Source organism: Arvicola amphibius, chromosome 7 (genome assembly GCF_903992535.2).
Source record: "Arvicola amphibius chromosome 7, mArvAmp1.2, whole genome shotgun sequence".
NCBI lineage: Eukaryota > Metazoa > Chordata > Mammalia > Rodentia > Cricetidae > Arvicola > Arvicola amphibius.
In genome coordinates, this window is record NC_052053.1 from 120,355,187 (window position 1) to 120,366,038 (window position 10,852).

Sequence of the window (10,852 nt, forward strand, 5' to 3'; positions counted from 1 at the left end):
TGGGATCCAAAGGCACAGATCTAGCTGGAACTGAGGATGGACCTAGACTCATGCCCTTGGATGCTGGCAGACCTCTGCTCATTTCTCCTCTCTGCATCTGCTGCTTTTTCTCTTGCTGCTCTTAGTCTCCCAAGGTCACAGGCCAGAAATAGGATCTTCAGTAGCTTCCAGAGTGTTCACTTGTTAGGTATGGCTGCTTGGAGAGAGACTGGTTCAGCTCCGTCTACTCCCTTTCTCTGTCCCTTCCTTCCCTCTTCTACTTTCAGATAGTCAGAGAAAGGACTGAATGGCCCATCCTAAGTCATGGGCCCCTTCCTGGAGAATGTGTGGGAGTTTGGAAAGGAAGGGATTGTGTTGCTCCACTTCCTTTCTCCTACAACCATATGGGTGGAGATAGATGTTCTCCCTCCCTCCGTCTCACCCTCTCTCCCTCTCTCTCCCCACCTCTCCCTCTTACCCTCTCTCCCTCTCTCTCTCCCCACCTCTTCCTCTCTCTCCCTCACTGTCTCTTCCCCCCCCAACAGAGTTATGCACACAGGTATATGCAAAATATATAATCAAGAATAATGATTCAGAAATGCAAATGACAAATCTAGGACAATTTTGCATATAAATAAATCAGCGTTTAAATAGCCTGAGAAGTCATTATTGTACAAAATCAGTCTGTAACTGGATAGCCCCCTGATAACTAGAACTCTGTATTCCAAGTGACTTTGTGCAACAAGCCTTAAGGAAGATGGGAAGTTTTAGAGAAAGCTAATAATCCTGACTACAGGAGTAGAGGGACTCGCTGTCTAGCGCACAGACCTCACGGAGCTAAAACATAATATTCAATCGTGCTAGATCTTGGTTGGGTCTTTACCAGTTCTTCACAAGGAAGTGAAAATTATACCCAATTTCCAGAGTAGAGTAAGAGCCATTATATGTGAAAATCCTTTAGTTGAAGAAGTCAAAATGTTACTAAAGAGTTGCATGACATTCCACTTCGTTTTTTTTTAACCATTTAAACAAATTTATTTCTGGTGTGAAAAATATGAGGGCAAGCATGTCACCATATTCAGGGATTTCTGCTGCAAGCACCATTTACTTAGATCAGACCCCTTGATTGATCACTGATCTATAATTTCTATTATTTCATACTTAGTAGCTTGGGATTCTCTGTATTTTTATGAATTATATCAATGGCTTTATTTCCTTAACAACAATATTAAAATCAAGTATTTTACCTCTCATGGTTATAAAACCACCTTACCACGCCTCACAGAATTCAAACTAAATGAAACAGTCATTCAAAGCCCCATTCCCTACACAGCTGTTATAATTTTGTATATAAAGGTGTATTTTATGAAATTTTCTGTGGTACTTCTGTTCAATACTGAGCTTACCTTTCATTCACAATCATAAGGGTTAGCTTAGCAATGTGTAAAAATTGTATTAATGAAAATACAAAAATAATGGATATTTAGTTATTTGGGAGCTTAAATTCTTCTCTCTCTCTCTCTCTCTCTCTCTCTCTCTCTCTCTCTCTCTCTCTCTCTCTCTCTCTCTCTCTTCCCTACTATAAAAGAAAATATGTCCTTTCCCAGATTGTTCCCATGTATTTTGAGTGCCCTCTGTACCCATGGCCTTTGACAGAAAATAGCTTCAGATAATTCTTTTTTTATAGGGGTGTTGCATTCCATCAGACAAGCCCCTCACTTGTTCTCTAGAAATAGCCCAATAGGAGGGCACTGTGCTGAATGATATCAAAGTGACACAGTTACCCTTCCCCTCTTTGTAAGTACACAGAGAAGGGGAGATGCTCTACACCCTTTAGAAGAGAGAAAAGGATGTTTAGAACTCCAAAGCTGAAGGCCCACTGGAGCCACGACTTTATTTTGAACAGGGATGCACTGTGTTTCCAGTTTGGCATGGAGCCAGTGTCAGAGGCCTGAAACTTGGTTGGGGTCAGAGTACAGCTTCTGAGATATTCTCCATGCCTGTCTCACTTCCCTGTGGAAGTAACTTCCATTAACTAATATAGTTTTTGTTGTTGTTGATAATTTCTCTGGGACAAATCACCCCCAAATAAGATAAAAGAGTCAAACCTTCTTTAATGACTCTAGGTAGACATTGACACATTGTTTGGCAATACTGTTTCTTAAGATTTTCCTCTGGATTGGTTGTTCATTGTAGGATCTATTCTCTTTCTGTATAACCTTACCCCTCCATGCATCTACAAAGACCATTAAGCTTATGATATCATTCCATGCAAATTCATCATCATTTAAAAATGGTGGAAATAAGAACAGTATTAACTAGGTTGATGTGGTGTTGCTCACTTAAACTGTTTATTCCATAATTATTGAAACACTACTTTTACTGTTGGGCACATCTAAAAAAGAAATACAAACAAAATATGTTGATTATTGAGTTTGTTATGGTCTGGTTGTGGATTGAGTGTCTCCTCCGAGTCCATTGGAATGGAAGATATGGTCCATGGGGCAATGGTGGAACCTTGGGATGAGAGCCTAGCTGCGGTCCTCAGGCTATTTGGGGCATGCCTTTGGTAGGTAGTTCTTGTGGGAGTCAGAACTTTTCCAGAAGATCGCTGTACAAGATCTGAGTGTGGCCCCAGCGCACCCTCTTTGCTCCTGGTTCAAGTTGTAGTCTTTTATTTCCCCCATCCACACTCTCTTTGCTCTTAACAAGTCTTTCTTTGTAAGCCAGCTGCCTCAGACATTCCTCGGCCGTCATGCAAAGTTGGCTAATACAGAATCATTCATTTTCAGAATCCAAATCTTCAGTGGCATTTATTATTTTAAAATTATGCTTATGTGTCTGTCTCTGTGGGGGTATGTGCACGTGAGTGCAGGCACCTAAGAAGGCCAGGGGTGATGCGTGCCCTTGATCTGGAGTTACAGGCAGTGCCCAACATGGGCACCAGCATCCAAACTGGGTTCCCAGGCCACTCTTAACTGCTGAGTCATTTCCCCAGCCTCTGGAGTTTCCGTTTTCTTTAATTCTCAGTATCATCTGTGTTCTTGGTTTTCATCACTCAGGATAGTCTCTTGCTCCATCAAGAACTACTGATAAGTTGGCGTTACTTTAATTTTTCTCTGTTGTGGCTGGCTGGCCAGGTGGTTCAGAGCACTCTGCGCCTCCAGAGGACCCAAGCTCAATTCCTAGACCCTACATCAGGTCCCGTACAACCAGCTATAACTACAGATTCAGTTCTGATATCCACTTCTGGCCCCCACAGGTCCCCACATGTATGTGTACACGCGTGCCTCCCCCCCATAAATAAAGTTAAATCTTTTTTTTAAGAAAAAGGATTTCTCTATTAATATTTCTACAATTTTCTTGCAAGCCATTGACACCCACTCTCAAAAGTTTTAATGCTGACCCCTTTAGATTGTCTACAAACATGCTCATAGATGTTTTCAGGCATTGGCATTCCACATAATTTACTCAGATGGTCTTTAGCTGTTTTGTAAAGTGAAATTTCCAGAGGGTCACATTTACGCAGTCTGACAGACAGAAGGCCCATGAGATACATTAGTCTGTTGTCTGTCAACAATGACAAGTCAACTGTAAACCACATCACTGTCTCATAGATGCTAAAATGCAACACACCCTGTACATAAACCAAAGACTGAAATCTGTAGTCCTCGTCTAGGTCATTAGACAATTCACGTGTGTGACTGACTCTCCCATACCTCAGACTCAAACGTGTCTACATTACTTTTCTGTTACCGTGATGAAAAGGTTCCTACAAACTTGGCGGCTTAAAGCTACACAACTTATCTCTCTGCTCCTGGAGTAAACAGTAAACCTAAGATGCCGGCGGGACTACGTCCCAGCCAGACAGACTTCGTTGGCTTGCCTTTTCCCACTCGCTCTTTGCGGCTCTTTTCACCTTTAAAGTCAGCAATGGCTCCTCTTTCTCACTTCTCATCACTCTTGACTCTGTCTTTCACCTATGAGGTTGTCTGTAGCTTTGGTTGACTTTGCTGTGGTAGTTTGAATGTAACCGGCCCTCCATAAGCTCATAGGGGGTGGCACTATTGGGGGTGTGTGGCTTTGTTGGAGTAGGTACAGTCTTGTTGGAGGAAGTGTGTCACTGTGGAGATGGTTTTGAGGTCTCATATATGCTCAAGCCGTGCCCAGTATCTCAGTTCACTTCCTGTTGCCTTTGGATCAAGGTGGAGAATCTCTACTCCTTCTCCAGTGTTATGTCTGCCTGCATGCGGCCGTCCTCCCAGCTGCCATGCTCCCTGCCATGATGATAATGGACAAAACCTCTGAAACTGTAAGCCAGCCCAATTAAATATTTTCCTTTATAAGAGTTGCAGTGGTCATGGTGTCTCTTCACAGTAATTAAGTACCGACTAAGATACCCACCTTGACAGTCAAGAGCCTTCTCTTCCTTTCAAAATTCTTCATTTATTCATCCCCATATAGTACCATTTTTTGTGGAAGGTGATACATTCACAGGTTTGGGGCTCTAGGATGTCGAACAACATGATGGAGTGGGGTCATTAGTCTGACTGTTACCATGTCGAAAACTAAATTCATGGTGTTCTTCTTTATTCAAATCCACTTTTCCTTCCAGCATTTCTATCTCAGTGACGTCATCAGGAACCATTTTCTGTTACCGGACATCATCCTAGGATCTTCCGTTTTACTCATTTCTCGTATCAGTCAATCAACCACTCGACCCCCTAACCGGTCCCTTCTGATTTCTTCCCTCCAAACAGTGCCTATTCTAGCTGGTGTGGTGCACACCTTTATTCCCAGCACTCAGGAGACAGAGTTCAAAGCCGGCCAACCTCACCTTTAAGGCGAGTTCCGGGACAAACAGAGCTACATAGTGAGACAAAAAAGAAACAAAGTAAGAAGAGTCTAGTTAGTTCTGTGGGTGCTGTCAAGCCCTGGTTTGTTCCCAGCATCCTTTCTTACTTTTTGACCGCTGTGACCTCCCCAGCCAACTTCCTGCCATGGTGTGTCTCAAACATACCATGGTGAAATTTGGGGCAGGAAGTTTCTGGTTTGTTTTGCCTTTGTTCTAGGTACTGGGTATCAAACCCAGAGTCTTTCACGTGCTAGTCACGTGCTAACACTAAGTTATCCTGCTTTCCTTTCACTTTATAGTTTGAGACAGTTGCTAGCTGGGCTTCCAGGTCCTGCAGGGGTCACAGCTTTGATACTTACTGGCATCACACGCTGCCAGGAAGGAGATGCAGGCACAGTCAGACCCCAAAGGCTGCGTTTAGGTAGGCCTAACTCCTCAACATCGCCCCATAGTTCATCAGCTCTGCAGCCATGTGAGCCCAACACTGCTGGCCTGGTTACTGAGACTAAAGGTACTCTTGGCTTGGAAAAGTGTTTTTCAGTATCTCCTGAAACTGGCCTTCCACAGTGTCCCCTCACACTGCTCACTGTCATTTCAAACTCACCATCTGCAAAAGCATCTTTCTTCGGCTCTACCGTTCTGCCATTAATTCCTCTGTCCAAACCCTGCCCTTAGTGACCCTCCCCCAAAACACACACACACACACACACACACACACACACACACACACACACACACAACGCCATCTAACTAGGCACCGAAACTGACTGGACTTTTCTTGGTGTATTTCTTACCTTTCCCACACAGCTTCCACCATAGCCAGAAAATCCTATTTCACCTCGCCAATCGTGAACAGCCGAGTGCCGGGTTGTCTTACTTCATCCTATATTTCACTGCCAAATGGAGTCTGGAACTATTGCTGCAATAAAGTCATGCCCCCTGTCAAAATCCCTCAGTCGCTCCTGGTCCAGTGTCACATTAACTCCAAGCTTCCCTGTGTGGCCTTAAAGGCCCCCAGTAATTTGACTCGTACCTATCAAGTTTACTTGAGTCTCTGTGGTCCCACCACCTGCCCCAGACACCATGGCTGCCTCCCTGACCTCACTGCCCCTCCCCCCATGGCTTTGCCTTCAGGCCTCTCTGTTGGATGCCTGTATATTCCCTTCTGCTATCTCAGACCTGTCCTTTAACCTGGTCGGCCACCTCCTCCCTGGTGTCTTGACTCGCTAACGCAACCCTGGGCTCACGTTTGCCTCTGAACTTACAGAGGACACGGCAGGACACGGGACGTTACTATCTCTTGCTTAGCTAATGCACAGTCAGATCTGCTTTCTAGTTTCTTGTTTTCATAAGTGAGTGGTGCATTTTCCTTCTTCATTGATTCTTAGGATTAAGAAAGCAGAGACTTATTTTTCTAGTTTGGGACTTGTTTACTGACTCAATTCCTTTTAGTATTTCAAGTAATGAAGATATTGGAATGTTTCGCAGTTCATAGATTTATGTTGATTGGTGAGTAGCTCCTGACAGTTACAAACCCCAGTGAAACCAACCCTCCCCAGCCACTGAGGAGACAATAAAAATCACTAACATAAGCTAAATATGACCGTTTAGTTAAAGTTGACTCCCCGACTTCTTTGTCTTTCAGATGCTATTACATAAAACTAAGCAGTTGGGAAGGGTAGGCGGGAGCAGAGGACTCAATGACTAGCCCCAGCCTCAGGAAATGTATATCCCGGCTGTGGGGCGAGTCGCAGAACCATCTAGTGGTCTAACAAGATAACAGGCACAAAAAGAGGCACATGAGAGCGGGGTAAAAGAGAAATAATTCAGATTCATAGGAGACTGAAGAAACAAGCCCCACACCATTTTCCTAATGGTGATGGCACCCCCAAACCGACATGAAGGTGGGCATCTCTTCATGTATACACAGCTGGAGCACATGTATACATGGCACCCGTCTGAAAAATGCTTCCCAAGAAGATTCCTCTCCACAGACTTGTGTGACTGATTTTACAGATGTATGTGCCAATGCATGGTTGATTTCACAGACATGTGTGCCTACATGTGATTTATTTCACAGACACATGTGCCAGCGCATGACCGGTTGACTAACTGACCTTTGCAATCTGGTCAGTTAAAAGATTTTCAGATTTTGCCAGTGAGAAGAAGCCATATTCATGCATACTGCGATTCTCAGGCCACGGCCACCAAGCTGGCTACATGCACGGACACACGCTCACACACACAACATGCCCAAGTCATTAGCTGTTTGTGCCCTAAACATAAAACAAGGAATTCCCCAGATGAGTTTTAAATTCCAGAGCAATTACTACATCCAATTTGAAGAGCCAGAAGGAAGGCTCCTTCTGCCAAGTAGCTATTAGTGATGGGATTGCTTCTGCTCCAAAGTCTGTGCTGGATTAACTCCTAAAGTACTCAATTACTTTTCAGATCATGCTGTGGTGTCACATGGCCTAAAGAGAAGCCACCATCTTCGAAACCCAAGGAGGTGGAAGAAAGAAAGGCTATATTTTCTTTTATATTGGAGCCTATGTCTAATGAGCTGACTGAAAAGTAAAAACATTAAAGACTTTTTCCTCCCTAGACAAAACAGTATTACATATCAAATTTCTTTAAATAGATCAGACATTTAGGTCAATGTACTCATAGTTGTTTGACAATTATAAAGACGTAATCTGCATGGAAGCTGCTTATGGAGACTCACTAGTTATGCTTTTGTTGTTGAATTATTTTCAGAGCTGATACTGCCTTGACAGTGTGTTTTCACAGCATAGAGTGGCAGGATCCAGAGTCTCTCTTCAGAAGTACTAATGGGAGACGAAAGGGACATTGGTCTGGGTGGAAATCTTGCGGAGACGGAAGAAACACAGACGCTTGTCTTTTTACTTCTTCCCAGGCCCAAGGCAATCTGAGTGGGTCAGGTGCTCTGAACCCTGAGCAAGTTGGAACTGGTCCCCAAAGCCTTCTCAACACAACGCCAGGAGATCACTGTTGCCCCATCGGTGACACCTGGGGTCAGACTCACTTGTAACTTCTCACCTAGAAGGAATAGAAACTAAAAAACAAAAAACAAACAAAAAGCAATCTTACCTTCTGAATTTGTCAGAACCCACCAAACTAGGGGGAAGAATCAGAGTTCAGTTCATTAATACTCTGTGGTTCCAGTTGCATGACCTCCACCCCTCCCCCCCTTTTTTTTAAATACAGGATTTCTCTGTGTAACGTCCCTGGCTGTCCTGGAACTCCCTGTGAAGAACAGGCTAGTCTCAAACTCATAGAGATCCACTTGCCTCTGCTCCCCCACTCCCGCACCTCCCCAGTGCTACAATTAAAGACATGTGCCACCACTGCCCTAACATCAAGGGAACCAAAGTCACATCTTGTCCTCTGACCTTGCTTTTATAGATCAGGAAACTGAGTCAGACTTGTACTGTGTCCCCTCTGCCCTATACTGCCCTTCTCCTGGGCTGGCCACAGCCTGCACTCAGCAGATCCTTGTGATCCTGATTCTGTCATCTGTGAACTTTGGGACCGACATTTGGATGGTTTTGTGAAATATTTTGTGTGCAAGTCGCACCCACCCACCCACCCCCACCGTTCCCCCTACACATGCACAGAACGATTCAATAGTAATGTAGCAATTTTACCAATTGGTAAAAATTTAAATACAAAGTATTTCAGGGATTAACTTTGTGCCACAAAAGTACAAAACGATCCTGCGGGTGGTTTCCCCAGGACAGGGCTTGTCCCTTGCACATGGGATGTGCTATGATTTCCCGAAACGTAAGAACTGTAACTGTACAGGCTGTGATAGTCAGGGGCTGTTTTTGTGCTCTCCCTGGTTAAGAGAAAGAGAGGTGCAGATCTAACATGAGTGGAAACCGCTGGACTAGCTGCCACGATGATAATACCAGCCCCTCTCAGTTCAAAATACAGCCGGGATTAAGTTGTCTACAACTGCTTCTAGGGAACTTGGTTTCCACACTCATTTAAATATCCAAGTAAAGGGAAACTCGCACACCTATGTAATTCTAGCATTTGGAGGTGGAGACAGGAGGATGTGGAGTTGAATCCCAGTCTGTGCTACAGAAGAATTCCAAAGGAGGAAAGCAGGGAGGAGGACAAGGACCATGAGGGAGGAGGAAGAGGATAAATGAATGGTGCCCCCCCCCTGACCATTGGCGACCCCTCCCCCACCCCGCACCCTCCGCCCACCATTGGTGCCTTTTAAGGACTCAAAAACTATTTAGGCTTCTTTTCTGGACCCCTTCGGTAGACAGAGTGCACTTTCCCTCACTTTGACTTTTCATCAGTGGGATTGGGCTAGCCTGGCCTCTCACCTCTTCTCTATGAGAATGGCCACGTAGATCCACCTGAAAGTGAAAAAACGCCATCACCACCCACCGGCTCCGCAAGTGGGAGACGGTCTTACTCAGTTGCCGTCTTAGTCAGCATTCTATTGCTGTGAAGAGACACCATGACCACGGCAACCCTCATAAAGGAAGACATTTAATGGGGTGGCTTACAGTTTCAGAGGTTTAGTCCATTATCATCCCAGCAGGATATGGCAGCATGCAGGCAGACATGGTGCTGGAGAGGTAACTGAGAGTTGTCCAACCAGATCAGCAGGCAGAGAGAGACGCTGGGTCTGACTTGAGCACATTTCCTCCGACAAGGCCAGAGTACCTGCTCCTCCTAATCCCTGTCAAGTAGCCACTCCCTAATGACCCAGCATTCAAATGCATAAGCCTGTGGGGACCCTTCCTATTCACACCACCATAGTTGCCTATTAAAAATCATCTGCTTTCAAATGTTCCCAAGCTCTTACTTGAATGATAATCTCTGAGGCTCCAAACCCAAGCATTGATGGTTCTTAAAATCCCCCAGGTGTCTGAGAGGCGCAGGTGCATTTAGCACTGCCTTGAAGGGAGAGGAGGAACTGCTTACTGGAAGGTTGCCCCAGTTCTGCTGAAGGTAAAGCCACTGCTGCCATTCGAAGGTCATCAGGGGCACCCCAATTGTCCCCCATATTCTAAGGACTTCACTGTAAACATAGTGTGCTCCCGAAGTGGAGCCGTGATAACAAAAGAGCTGATCTCCATGCCGTTCGCGGTTTGGGAGGCACTGGCTTACAAGAGAAGATTCGTGTAGACCTGTTCAGTGCCATAATAGTGCTAATTCAGCCATGGTATTACACCATAGAAACTGCCAAACACTACAGCCCAGAGCTGTGTATTAAATTTATCAGTCGAGTTTCCCGCATTTGGGGAAATCGCAGGGGTCAGCACATCCGGAGTGCAATGGATAAGCCACGCCCTGGGAAAACCACCTTCGTGATCATGGCATCTCCCCTGCTAGGTAAAGTCAAATTTACCTCTTCTGAGCAGCAGAGAAATAAATAGTTTTATTCAGAAATCAATAGATAATGTTATAGTCCTGGAGAGAACTGAAGTCCCTGGCCTTGGTCAGATCTAAGAGGTAGCATAACATTTGGGTCATGAGTGAAACCAGAGCTTGGTTCTCTCACTCCTCTGGAGGTAAATAAGGAGAAAGCATAAAACCAAATAGTTAGCATACGAAGAGTCCGCTGTTGCCATGGTGATCCTGGTAGCACTGCACATAAGCAGGAAAGGATAGTAAAATTTGACACCAAACATCCGTGGTGGTTTGAGTGTAACTGGCCCCCGTGAGCTCATAGGAAGTGGCACTATTAGGAGGGGTGGCTTTACTGGAGTAGATAGGGCCTTGTTGGAGGAAGTGTGTCACTGTGGAGGCTTTGAGGTCTCATATATGCTCAAGCCATGCCCAGGGTCTCAGACCATTTACTGTAAAGCTTTCAGCTCCTTCTCCAGCACGTGTGCCTGCAGGCCGCCATGTCCCGCCATGATGATAATGGACTGAACCTCTGAACTGTAAGCCAGCCCAATAAAATGTTTTCCTTTATAAGGATCACCGTGGTCATGGTGTCTCCTTTCACGACAATAGAAACCCTAAGTA

At 45.0% G+C, this 10,852-nt stretch overlaps 1 pseudogene; it reads right to left on the reverse strand.

The window, feature by feature from the left end:
• Nucleotides 1-10,066: 10,066 nt before the first annotated feature.
• Nucleotides 10,067-10,221, reverse strand: LOC119820161 (annotated as a pseudogene).
• Between the last annotated feature and the right edge of the window lie 631 nt (nt 10,222-10,852).